The sequence below is a fragment of the Cyanistes caeruleus genome, chromosome 5 (genome assembly GCF_971803275.1).
Source record: "Cyanistes caeruleus chromosome 5, bCyaCae1.hap1.1, whole genome shotgun sequence".
Taxonomy (NCBI): Eukaryota; Metazoa; Chordata; class Aves; order Passeriformes; family Paridae; genus Cyanistes; species Cyanistes caeruleus.
Genome location: NC_141705.1, coordinates 15,512,930 through 15,525,682, shown reverse-complemented (window position 1 = coordinate 15,525,682; position 12,753 = coordinate 15,512,930). Strand labels below are relative to the sequence as shown.

At 41.2% G+C, this 12,753-nt stretch overlaps 2 long non-coding RNA genes across 2 annotated transcripts; one reads left to right on the top strand and one right to left on the bottom strand.

Annotated features, from left to right (window-relative positions):
- Positions 1-4,902: 4,902 nt before the first annotated feature.
- Positions 4,903-8,294, bottom strand: LOC111928400 (uncharacterized). The gene is made up of 2 exons (XR_002864094.2): positions 8,110-8,294; positions 4,903-7,915 (listed from the first exon to the last, which is right to left on the bottom strand). It is a non-coding gene; the product is annotated as an uncharacterized LOC111928400 (long non-coding RNA).
- LOC147652943 (uncharacterized) lies at positions 6,706-10,816 on the top strand. Its single transcript, XR_015286863.1, has 2 exons — positions 6,706-7,184; positions 7,526-10,816. It is a non-coding gene; the product is annotated as an uncharacterized LOC147652943 (long non-coding RNA).
- The last annotated feature ends 1,937 nt before the right edge of the window (positions 10,817-12,753 follow it).

Genomic DNA, 12,753 nt, shown 5'->3' with positions numbered 1-12,753 from the left:
AACTGATGTTACTCCAGCATGTCATTATGCTCTATTAGGAAGGCTGGTGGTACCCCAGCATTGCAGAATGGCAGATGGTACCTTTAGATAGAGAGTCACTTATGGATGTCTCTAAATTTATGGACCATACTCATACATTTCTTGTGAAAATATGAATTTCCACTGAATGCTCACTCTATTAAAATCTGTTCTAATTTACCATGTTATTTTGACAGCAACTAGTATCAATTCTTTAAAGGGGAGAGGCTTTATTAAGAACAGTGAAGGAGCAATCTAACTATAAAAGCATTTCTTCCATGACCCTGTGAATCACTTCGGAAATAAAAGAACTTTATCCTTCACATCAAGAAATAATTTTTAATGGGTCTATGGGCGGTCTTAATTCATAAGCATATTTTAAAACACCATTATGCACTAAATATGACATCAGGAAATAATTCACTTATGCATGAAGAATCAAAAACTTTATAAAAAGCATCTATCTAAAATAGAGCACAAACACTCCAGCTGCCCAAGAAATTCCCAATTCTTTTCCATCAATTTTACAGGGATCAGGATGAGATTGATCAGCTTTAGTTTGAATATGTTGAATCCATCCCTGATAATTCAGGTTACAGGTTACTGCACATTAACAAGGGAATGTGATTCAGCTGAACCAGATAAATGCCCACCCAGTGTGCCTCCATACCTGTTGGACAACCAAATTCAGGATCCTTTAGGTCAGTGCTTGTGGCTGGAGTCTTCAAGTTCATTTTTTTTTTCCTGTGTGTGTTGTGGGGATTTTATGAGGGTGGGGATTTTTAATTTGGGAACATTTGGGATCTTATTTTTTTCTTTATTTTTTCCTTCTTCAACCTGTACAGTGCCCTATAAGTACTTCTCAGATGTCCAAGACCAATATCAGTTGGAAGGTGACATGCAGAGCACGTGTTAAGAGTGTGTGTATGTAGCAGTATTTTATATTATGTTAAAAGAAACTCTGCATGATTTCTGGAGATCCTCAAGTTGTATATCACCCCAGTTTAATTAATAACTCTGTCTCAACAACTCTATATTCATCTAAGTTGCTGTGTATAATTTTGTATTGAACAGCTGTAATGTATAAGGTTAGCATCTCCTTTGTAATGCATTAGGAGACATTTTAGCAAATGCTTGATATAAAGCAGGCATTTAACACTCCTTATTGCATTCAAGTGCGACTCTCATTTCATCACATGAAGTTTCATCCTCCCTGAGTAATCTCTTGGGGGGTCTGAGTACTGAAAAAGCTTTTAAGAGCTGGTGTTTGATGCTTTCAGATGCTGGCGATTTTTTTTTTCCCTCCCATTCTATTTTCTTCCATCTCTCTCTGATAGCTTATGAAAATTTGTTTGTCATTTTGCACAAAATTTTTAACTTTCCATCTTCTTCTGGCCATGTGCAAAACAGAACACAGGACTCACATGTGCTCCACACAGACAAACCCATCAAAACCAAGGTGGGTTGCTCCTGGCTTGCCAGGAGAGATCAAATTCAGCAGACAGAAGGTGTGAAATTTAGGAACTGTGATCGATACTGGGGCTTGTGTCTGTCTTTGACTGCAAACTCCATTCTGAAAGGGAATTTTCAGCTGTTTACTTTGAAATCTCCCCTCCAGGTTAAACTCATATTCCGAAGGGTGATAACAAAGGGTGAACTACTGAGACAGCTATCTTTTCATTTGAGTTTGTCAGCAGCTCTGTGTCTGTGCCTAGACCACCAGCTCCTCCAATGTGAATCAGGTGGGAAGTGCTGCAGGAGCTGGGCTTATTGCTAAGGTGTCCCTGGACAGCAATCACGAACCTTTATTGTGGTTCCTGCGCTCTGCAGCAGTAATGCAATTTCTTTTCTGCATATCACAGCTGTCTCCTCTGCTGGTCTTTGTGTCAACAGGGATGGGGATCTTCAAGTTGGCTTTGTTTTGCTTCTATTTCAGCTTAAAAGTTAAAAAAAAAAAAACAAAAACCCAAGCAACAAAAAAAACCAAACAAACTGTATCAGCCTTCTTTCTTCCAGAAAATGTATTTTTTTTAAATATAACACCTTTTTCAAAGAAGTCAGGACTTCCTTGTGAAGGGCCTAACCCAAATTTTACACAGCAGGACTTGGCTTTACTGTAGATGCTGGTTGCATTCCTGAGAGGGAGGAAAAAATACTAATGGCCAGGTTATAATGAGGGGCTGAACAGTGGCACTCCACAGGGAGGAAACATTTTTGAGCTCGAGACCATGTAATAGTAGGATATGGGCTTTTAAAATGGAAAGAGAGTTGTCAAGTCCTATGATTTTTTCTGTGACACCCACAGCATGGCCAGTTCTCAAGTAGGGAGGGGAACTGCTGGGGAAGGAAGGAGTGGTCTGTATAATAATTGCCTTCAAACAGTCTGGGGCTTCTGAAAGTGGCAATCTACAAGACAGCAGTTTCCAAGGAAAGGCCATATACAGGGGAAGAAAACTGCAATCAGTGATGAAGGAAACCTTCTAGCAATGGGCCTCATGCAGGCACTTCCAGGTACCAGGATGGGCACACAGCTGCAAGGTCAAGACTCATAGGGGAAAATAGAAAATTGATCTTATTTAATCTGTTTTAAATTTTATTCATTTGTTTTATTTTTTAATTATCTGTGACCATGCTGTTCAGTGCCAAAAACTTCTGATTTCTTAACTGCAACAATCTTCTTCAGGTGATTAACAGGTGGATTAATTTCAAATATCCTTGGAGGTAGAAGAAAGAAAACACAGGGTCAGCCCTACCTTAAAACCAGTAGAGTAATTTTGTCACACTAATAGCCTGGCTGCAGCCACAGCTTTTCTGGGACTGTTATCTACCTACACCTCACCCTCCCTCCAAGTATCCTACAATCTCCTCCAGACCAGTGCCTTCCTTAGGAGAAGGTTTGTGGTGATTTGATTGTCACTTCAAAATATCTGCCTATATGACTGCAGGCTGTTGTGAAAGATTCAGAGTAGATGTACAGAAGTAATGATTTCTCAAAATCAATTTTGTTTGTTTGGTTGGTTGGTTTTTTGTTCAACCAAAACCTTTTCATTTGTTTGGAGTACATTTTTCCTTTTGGTTCCTTTTTGGCATTGAATTTTAAGTTGTACTTTGATAATTTTCTTTCCAGATGTGATTGTCATGAAACTACAATAGTAAGTAGAAGTACAATACCAAATAAAGCACCTCTGAACTAGCCAGAGGTGGGCTGATGAGGTTCCCTTCTCAAGGCTCCTGACAAAGCCACAACACTTATAAATGAATTAAACAGATTTTTGTCCTGCCCAGTTCTACAGAAATATGCTTGTAAATATTTCAGACAGATAGTTTGAAGGACATATGATATAGATCACCCAAAGCATCAGTTAAACCATCTTTCTCTACTCCTTCCTTCCCCAAACCCCTTCAGTATTTGAAAATAGACTAATCAAGGAGACTTGCAATTAAAAAAATATAAAAAAGAAAAAAAAATGGTGGTAAAGGTTTGTCAGCTCTGGCTTTCCAGTTACAGGAGCTCGTCTCAGGATGCTGTTAAGTCAGCTGGTGCTTCACATGTGACCCCAACTGGATAACTCTGACTGGACTGTGGCCACTGCATACATGTGTGGCTTTTTGGCACTTTCTGTGCACACAAAGCAGCAAGCAGTTCCTAAAAAACAGCTTCCTATAACTCTCACAAAAGGATTGTGTTGAGAACCTCACTTTCTGTACAAAACCAAAAAAGCTTCAGAGCTTATCTGGCCTCGTGGCACATCCTTGGTCCCTGATGGAAGCCAGCAGTGCCCTGATGAGGAGCACAGTGCACTCTGCTGCCCAGCTTATCCGTGACCCCATCCCACCCCTGGCAGTGGGCACAGCCCCGCTGCCTGAGCATCCACAGTCCTGCACTGAGGCCACTCAGCCTTTTACACAACCCGAGATATTTGTATGTCTTAACATTTGTCAGTCCTGAGTGGAGCTGGGCCAATTTGGATCCCTTTATTAGCAGTGTTAAATTCCATTGTGCAGGTATTTCCACAGCTGTGAGTTATTCAACATAAACTACTGCAGTAGAGAATAGGCTGCAAATAACCCACCAGGGAACAATTTCTTGAGTGCTAGTCATCCAGCAAATTCCTTTATTCTCAGTTTTTATAGCAGGATTATTTGATGTAGAGGATATGTCCAGGTTATAATGTATTTGATTATTTATAGCAGATATCTTGTGTCATGAGCTCCATTCTAAAATGGACAAGGATTATTGGAACTAGACAGATGTGATGCTAATTTTCAAAACTAACCTCATTTTCAGTGGAGCCTTTGCTATTGCTTGTACTTTTGAGAATATCACTTTTCTGGTAATTTGTCAACCCCCCAGTTGTTCTGCTACTAAGCCTACTTCATCCTGTGATTTTTCTGTTTCCTATATCTTTCCTTGATGACTATTCCTATTTCCTAGTGAAATATTTCCCTTGCAATGCCACCAAATTGATCCCCCCATATGGAAAAAAAAAGCTCTTTTTCTGTTCCATGCTTCATCAACACTCAAGATATGTTTTCAGTTCTGTGGAGGCCCCAAGAGCCTGCTTTGTACCCCCCTGAATGGGAACTCCCCCTTCTGTGTCACCTGCCTGAGCCAACAGTGTGGTCTCTCTCCTGGGAAATGTATTTAGAGGATATACACCATTTTTTTAAATGCTACTCCGTTACCCTAAAGACCTTTACACAATTCTTGCTGGTGTCTCCAAATCAAGCTATTGGCACAGCACAGTTGTTGTGGCTTAACCCCAGCTGGAAACTGAGTACCACAAATCTCCTTGCTCACACCCCACCCACTCTTCCACACACACTTCCTCCCTGGTGAGATGGTGGGGAGAATCAAGGAAAAGAAATATGAAACTCCTAGACTGAGATAAGGATAGTTTATTAATTAAAAGTAAAATATAATAATTCTAATGATAATAGTAATAATAACAATGAAAATGAGAGAGAGAGAGAGGAATAAAATCCAAAAGAAACATGCAATGCACACTAAAATTGCTCACTGCTCCCATACCCTGTCCATTCCTGAGCAGCAATTGGTGCCCCCAGCCAGCTCCCCCCAGTTCATTTAATCAACATGTCCTGTGGAATGGAATGGCCCTTTGGTCAGTCTGGGTCAGCTCTCCTGGCCGTGCTCCCTCCCTGCTTCTTGTGCACCTGCAGACAGGCAAAGCACAGGACCCAGAAAAGTTCTGGATTCAGAGAAAGCACCACTGAGCAAAAGCCAGACCATCAGTGTGTTATCAACGTGATTCCCATAAAGAATCCAAACCACGGCACTGTACCACATGAGGAAAATTTACTCTGTCCCAGCCCAAACCAGGACAGTGGTTCAGTTCATTTTGGAGGCTGTTGTTGCTCTCTGTCTCTGCACCCCTTTTTACTTTGAAAATATTTTGACTGACACAGTAGCATCATTGAGGGCCCCTACATTTGTACCAACAGGGTTCCTGAACACCAGCTGCACATTTAGCTTCTCTGCCACCCCCTTGCTTTTGCAAAGGTGATCAAATTGCCCAGCTTTTCTGCCTGGAGTTTCCAATCAACCCATCAGCCCAAGGTCAGATTCTGTCCCACCAAGAAACATGCTCAGCAGGGATGGCAAGTGTGCTAGAGCAGTGGCCAGCCTGTGAAGTCTTTGCAGATGCTGTGCCTCTGTATTTGCTGTTCTGTTTGCTCCTTTCTTCCATGTAATGGAGAAACCAGTTCTGGAATGTACTTTTGAGGTTACTTCATACTGAGCAGAGCCCTTAAAGTGCATTGCCTGCAACTAAAATCCTTTTTTATTATTTTTGTTTAATTCCCATGTATTTATGGTGTAACAGTGGTGTGGTTTCAAAGTGCTGTGCATGGTTTTCATTTGTGTAACTTCCACTGAATTTTAATTTTATTTTTTTTTTAATAGAAACTGTAGCAAAATCTTCCAAGTGCCTCTAAACAGTGCTAGGATTTCAGTCCTGTCATCCTTATCCTTTTTTGCAGACTATTCAGCCAGCAATATTCAGAGCTTTTCTTAATGCCTTCCATCTCCTCTGTGCTGCTGGGAAGGGGCCAGCTATCAGCCAAACAGCAAGTAAATAGACTGCCTGCATTTAGTGTAGTGACGGGCACATATGTTTTTAGTGAAGAGTTTATTCTCCAGAAGAAAACTAGTTTGAGAATTCAGGTCAACTTTTGGTGAATAACTTTGAGCTAATAAATATAAAAGGTGAGGACTGAAAGATTTCAGAAGTGCAGAAAAAGCTCATATCAATTTTTTTTGGAGCCAATGATCTCTGTTTAGCTGGGCAAAGCTACTCCTGTTGCCATCAGGAAAAAAAAAAAAAAAAACAACAAATGAATGAATGAACAAACAAAACACCCCAAACCAACCAACCAACCAACCAAAAAAAAAACCCAGGGAGGGAGGAGAAGGAAAACAGGAATGAAGATTGCCCCAAACACAATATCTAAGTCAGAGGCGTTTAATAAATCCATTTCCTTTGGTGCCCATTGCCCTCCTGCTCCAGCCCTTGCCCCAGCTCTCCCCCTCCTCTGTGACAAAACTCCTATTTCTGAACCTATCCATTTCAACCTTCCCCACCCCTTGGTCCTTTTCACAAACATGCCCTGATGCCAGCTGGAGAGGCCCCAGCTTCTGCCATCCCCATATCTTTCCAAAGCTCTGCATTAGCTTCCCCTTGTCCAAACCCACCAACAGCTCCCCACATTCAAGCACCTCCAAAAATCCTCCCCAAAGCCCCTTCCTGGTTCACCCACCTGTGTCAAAACAGGTACTTGGCTCTTCCCAGCACCATTGGCTGCTGCAGCCCACCTTACCTCCTGAAAAAGCCTCAGACAGTGCTCCAGCAGTAAGCCAAAAATTCCAGAGGGTTGCTGTGCTCAGTAGCAGCAAAAAGTCCTGTCCTAACAGGTCTCCAAGGGAAGGAGTATTATGATGAGGGAATTGTATTATGATGAGGGAATATCTGATGTACAGAAACTCTTTTTCCAGGATACATTCACAAGAGACTGAAGTGTCATTTATATCTTAAAAAAATATTGCCCTTAACACTCAGTTAAGATGTAGAAGAGCTGGATTCAGCCTTCAGCCTCCCATGTTACATGAGGGTTACACTGAAGAGGGCCCAATCTGGTCTCCTATACAGGTAAGTGCAAAGGTGATCTCAGTAGTATCTGGGCCAAAGGATCATGAGTACCTCCAGAATGTGCTGATGTTTTCTGCAGAAACTCAGTCTGTACCTATCCTCAAAGCAAGTCACAGGGAATTAGAGCTTGGTTTTGTTCCACACGGAACAGACTGTCCCATTTGCTATTCAGGTGCCCCTGGGATCATGGTCTACTGTCCTCTGTAAATCTCAAGTTCAATTTTTATTAAATTGCATAAAGGAGCAAGTGAACAGAACATGATTGCTTCAAGCACACTGAGAAATTTTTGTTGAAAGCTGACTCAAAACATCCATACTTAAGTTATTTTTTTTCATTTTAGTACATTAGCAAGTGCTGCTACTGAGAGACCTCCAGCCACGTGTCCCTGCCATGGAAGGACAAGGGTGTTTTGGTCCCAAGAGAGCTGCCTCATTCATGAAGAGAGGAGGGTGTCCAAGGTAACATGTAACAAGGTGGCAGTTTCCCACTGGGGTAGGAAATTCCAACTATTTTGGTGAAATAAAAAGTTCTGAAGCTCAAAATCCTAATGTTAACCTGCTACCACCATACTAAATCCTTGTTCTGGCTTTTGGAGGTCAGTGAATTCAGCTCATGCAGCTCTTGTCAGCAGCCACTGGTGCAGCTATTTCAGCATAATGGTCCTTCACAGGCCCAGCAAAGGCAGCTCTGAGGAGATGTATGGAGGATCCTATCACAGAGCACTGCACAGCTGCGGATGACAGAGGCCAATGTCGGTGTGATGGACCACAGCCTGACTCCACAGCCCCGATTACAATGCCTCCTGCTGCAGAGGCAAGGTCTATCTCCCACCTAGCTTAGCACTTTCCAGCCTGGTTACAGAGCTCAGTCCTCTCCCACACCAGGTCCCCGGCTTGAGCAAACCCCACATTCAGCTCTCCTCACCTCACAGAACACAGCACACCTGTAGTCTGCCGGTCACTCAGCAAACGACCTCATTTAGAAACTAGCCCCCTCAGCCAATTATCCCTCCTCTCCAGCCACATGTCCTTATGTAGCAGCATTGCTCATTTATATGCTAATTTTACTAAGTCTACTTCAAAGGGGAGAATTGTTTGTTAAAAATCTTACACTCCAGCCTGAGTTCAGACCATCTCATTATTTACCTGCAAATTTAGGGAGATATGGGTAAAAGCTCTGTTCTTTTATGATCTATTGTCTAGGTGATCAAAGGAAACCATTCAATTTGAAGATCAAAAAGAGTCTGGCTCCCAGCAGCCCAGCAGCTGGCTCTGCCAACTCCCAAAGTCCGCAACCTCAGTTATAAGTAAAGACTGATTCTACTATTAAATAACTTTTGATTACAAATTGGATGGAATAAAAAAACCCAAAAACTTCACATCATAGTCCCTTTACTAAGGTGTTAATGAAACTAGGCTTCATATTGATATTATCTCAATTATTAGTAAAGGAATAATCACTATGTATATAGTGTCTCTATTAATAATCCTCAGATAATGAAAAATATCCCACAGTCATAACTAATAATACTGCTTGATAAATTGCTGGTAGACCACAGCTAACCCAGATTTTCTTTTTTATATAGATATACTGCTCAAAGGATTTTTTAAAACAGGAACACAGAAATGTTTACTATTTAGAGGAGGCAAAAGCAGTGGCTGTATGTTGAAGTATCAAAATGGGATACCTCATGTCCCAGTCTGTTAGGGAATTATGTCAACAGGGTAACACGATGTGAATAATGAACCCATGCTTTTCAAGGCTGACATAATTCCTCAGCCTAAGGAATTTCAAGAACCATGATTTGTAGAAATCCTACTCTTCTTGAAAAGATAATCCACAAAACAAATTTTTCATCTTCACCACAAATAAACATTTAAATAGCATACAGCTTGCTTTAGGAAAATAATGTGAGAAGTGAAAATGTATAGACTTTCAGTCTTTAATCTTCCCTTTAAAGCTGACACACTGTTATTCACTATAGTGTCTCTCTTTTCCATGCTACAAATGGCAACAAACAAAGGGCTGAGCAGTGGCATATATCTGGGGCTTCTGCAAGGGGGGCACAAGGATGTTTTGACGGCTGAGATAATAAAATATGTTGGGGTTTTTTTTTCTTGATGCACTTCTGAAAATACACTGAATTCTCCTAAAAACATTAAACCTCCAGTGCTGATAGGAGAGATATTTTGCTTGCTGTGCTTTACTTTAGCTTGTTTGTGTGAATCAGTATCTTGTAGCTTTCCTGACAGTCAGTAGTAAATGAATACCTTAACAGGTCTTGGATGACTTCTAGTGCTGTTCTCATTTGGAGCAGATCTAAAGCTGATGTTTTGAACAGTTGTTAGTATTAAAGATCCGATGGCACTTTACAGCAGGGTTGGGGTGTAAGTTTTGGTGTCCTGGCCAAATTCCAAAATGGGTAATTAAATTCTGTCCATCTAAACTTCCCCCTGTGGTTTTAGTTGGCTCAGGTATTCTTAATTTCCTGTTTTAAAATGTTCCATAGTGTTGCAGTGGTGCTGTTAAAGAGTTGCCAGGTTTCACCTCGGCAATGTGTGAGATGATTCATACCTTATAGATCTGCAGATAGCAGCACGTCCAGCACGGCCTATGGGAGCTGGAAAAAAGGCAGAGTTGGAATGACAAGATGTCATAACGACTGTTCCTTCCATTCATTTTCTAATTTTGTGACAATTCAGAAAGATATAATAAAATCTCTCCGGTTTTTAATGAAATAAGTTCCTCTCCCCCTCGACCCTTCCATTCCTTGCATTCCCAGGAGAGAAGAGAGAAGCTGAAGAGATGTGTACAGGGTTAAATGAAAACCCAGATCCCTGACTATGCCAGGATGTGAACAGAACTGAGGTCTACATCTGACCTGCTCAGAAGAACATTTTTCACCTCACATACTCGGAAGCTCTGAGAAATTTCAATTCCAAATCAAAGCTTTATGCCCTTATGGTAGTTTTTCTTCTTAAAATGTAGCAACACAGCACCAAAATAGTGCTGAAGATAAGATGAGCCCAAATTAATGTGTATTTTAAGTTACTCCCTGTTTTGTTCTTTCACTGGCAGTTTAAAAGCTAAACAAAGTCTAAATTACACATACACCCACCATAAAAACAAAATACAGCCTCCAGAAAATCCTTGTTCAGGATGGTATACACAAGCCTGTTATTTGCCACTCCTTCGTTGTTATCTGCCCTGATTTTCCCCTAGTTTTCTTCAGTCTTTCAAAACTTCTGAACTCAGTCTGCATATGAGGGAAGAGCTTTAAGTATTCAGTCTCTCATCAAAAATAAGTTAGGCAGTGATAATGTCTTTGTTAGGGAAAAGAGGTTTGTATATCAGCTGATTCATGCCACCAAAAATCCAAGGAGTGCCCCAGAGACATCTACCTGAATCCATTGCTCAGGAAAGAGGTGTAAAACAAGGTTTTTAAGTTCAGCACCTCAGTTTGTTGCCTAAGGTGGGAGGAATTGCCCTGCCATTTTAACACAACATGTAATGTGTCCGTCTTGTGGTATGGCTCATGAATTTATCATGAGGTAACAAAACTAAAATAGTAATAAATTGGTGAGATTTCATTTTCATACAAATTTCTGAAAACTCTCAATAGCCATAAAAAGCACTGTGTGCCCAGAAAACTACCACTACTGTCCTCTGCAGTGTCCAGTATACCAACAATTTCTTTTGCAAGAGCAGGGGGAGCAGCTGAGATGTGTAACAGCTCAATACTCCTGGTTCTGTGGCTTTCTCCCACAAACCTTGCTCCAGGAGCCGTCGGCAGTGCAGCTCACAGGGAGAGTTTTGTCCAACCTGTCTGCTGAGGAGCTCAGGCTGGATTACAACTGCTTGGCTGCCTGGGCTGCAGCTCTGTGTCAGTGAGGGATAGTGGGCAGACTTTTAAACCTTTTTAAATAAGGAAACAAGCGCTTTCAGAAAGAGAAAGCAAATATGTGCCAGGTTTTTTAATGACTAAAACAGAGCAGTAAAAAAGGGGGGAAATATTAATGCTACTTTGGGATAAAAGTGCTTTGAAGAGTCACATCTTTAACTCATCAGGAAGCTCTGGACAGTAGGCCTAATCTTTTTGGTCTAAGCAAAGAATCTATGCATATCATTTATCTGGCAGAAATCCAGTTTTTCTTGTCTTGAGAGTTCCTGAAATGTTATCAGGTGGGGCCTGATCCTGGAAACCCTGGGGGCTGAATTCCCCAGAACCACTGTGTAGTAGACTGAAGGGAAAAAGTTCTTGTGACACCCTGAGTGAAAAAAAAGTTGAGCCCTTTCTTGATGAGGATAATCATTGGCTATGTAGAACCAAAAAGGGATGAAAAATGTGGTGTGGGGAGTCCCAGTGATGCTGCTGTTGGAAAGTCAAAGAGCTTTCATTTTGTCCTCACAAATGCAGGCAGGGATCATTTGCTGGAACTGCTCCAATCCTACTGCCCTTAAATTTATAAAACTCCCACTTGAGTCAATGGGAGCTGTGCATGCTGAAGAGCTACTGGGTGGAGGCTGTAAATGTCTGACGCTGATTGTGTGACACATGGGCGCTCTTACGGCTGATTGAAGGAACGACGCATCAGCAGCAGATGAGACCCCTGCACAAATAGGATAACAACACCATGTCAATATTTTCCTAATGTGTGAATAAGTGCTGTGAGGGACAGGGCATACAACATTCCAGAAACTGAAGTGTGGCTGAGAAAGCTTGCTGAATTCTTATCTAAACACCAAAAAAGCTCTATTAAATATTAAATAAAATTATTAGTATTAGAATATGAAATGTTAGCATGACACTTAACCTTCTCTAAAGCTGCGTGTTGCCACTTGCCCTTGATGTAAAATCATGTGCTAAATGAATAATTTTCTGTTACTGCTTTCCAGTATGAAATCAATGGGGTGGAAAAGGTATCATTTTGTCAGGGAGAAATTTCCAGACAAGATAGCATGATTTGGTCTGGTTTGGCATGGTTTGGAAGTGGCAGCAGTGGGGTACATGTCCAAGACTTGGCCTTTTTAGTGTGTGAGGACAGAGGTAAGAACGGTGTTAAGCCACCCTAAGGCCCTCCAGCCCTTGGGTTCCAGCTCCAGGACAAGTCATATGCAAGAAGAGAAGCAGTGCTGTTTTATTCTGCTTTATGCCTTGTTAAATTCAGCACAGAAACTTCTAATTGTAAAAGGATAATACTGCATTTTTGAGATCACAAATTGATCTAAGTCTAATTGATTTTTTATATGTGCTTATATGTTACTTCAAGCTTAAACAGAAACCATGAAGGTGTACAAATGCGTTTGAAGAGGCTGGTGTGGTGTCTGAGACCACCTGGGGATCCTACAAACATTTCATCCTTGTTCTTCCAGTAACAAAGTCAGTGCTACAGTTTATAGGAGTGATTCAGAAGAGACAGAAAAAGGGAATTATTTCCCTTTTCAGGGAAGCTTCTTCTTGCCACTTGACTTGCAGCTGCTTTTGTAGCAACAGGGCAGGATATCTCTCCTGCTTTCTCACAAACTACAATGTTACATGTAACTTTTTATAGTATTGCCATTTTATTG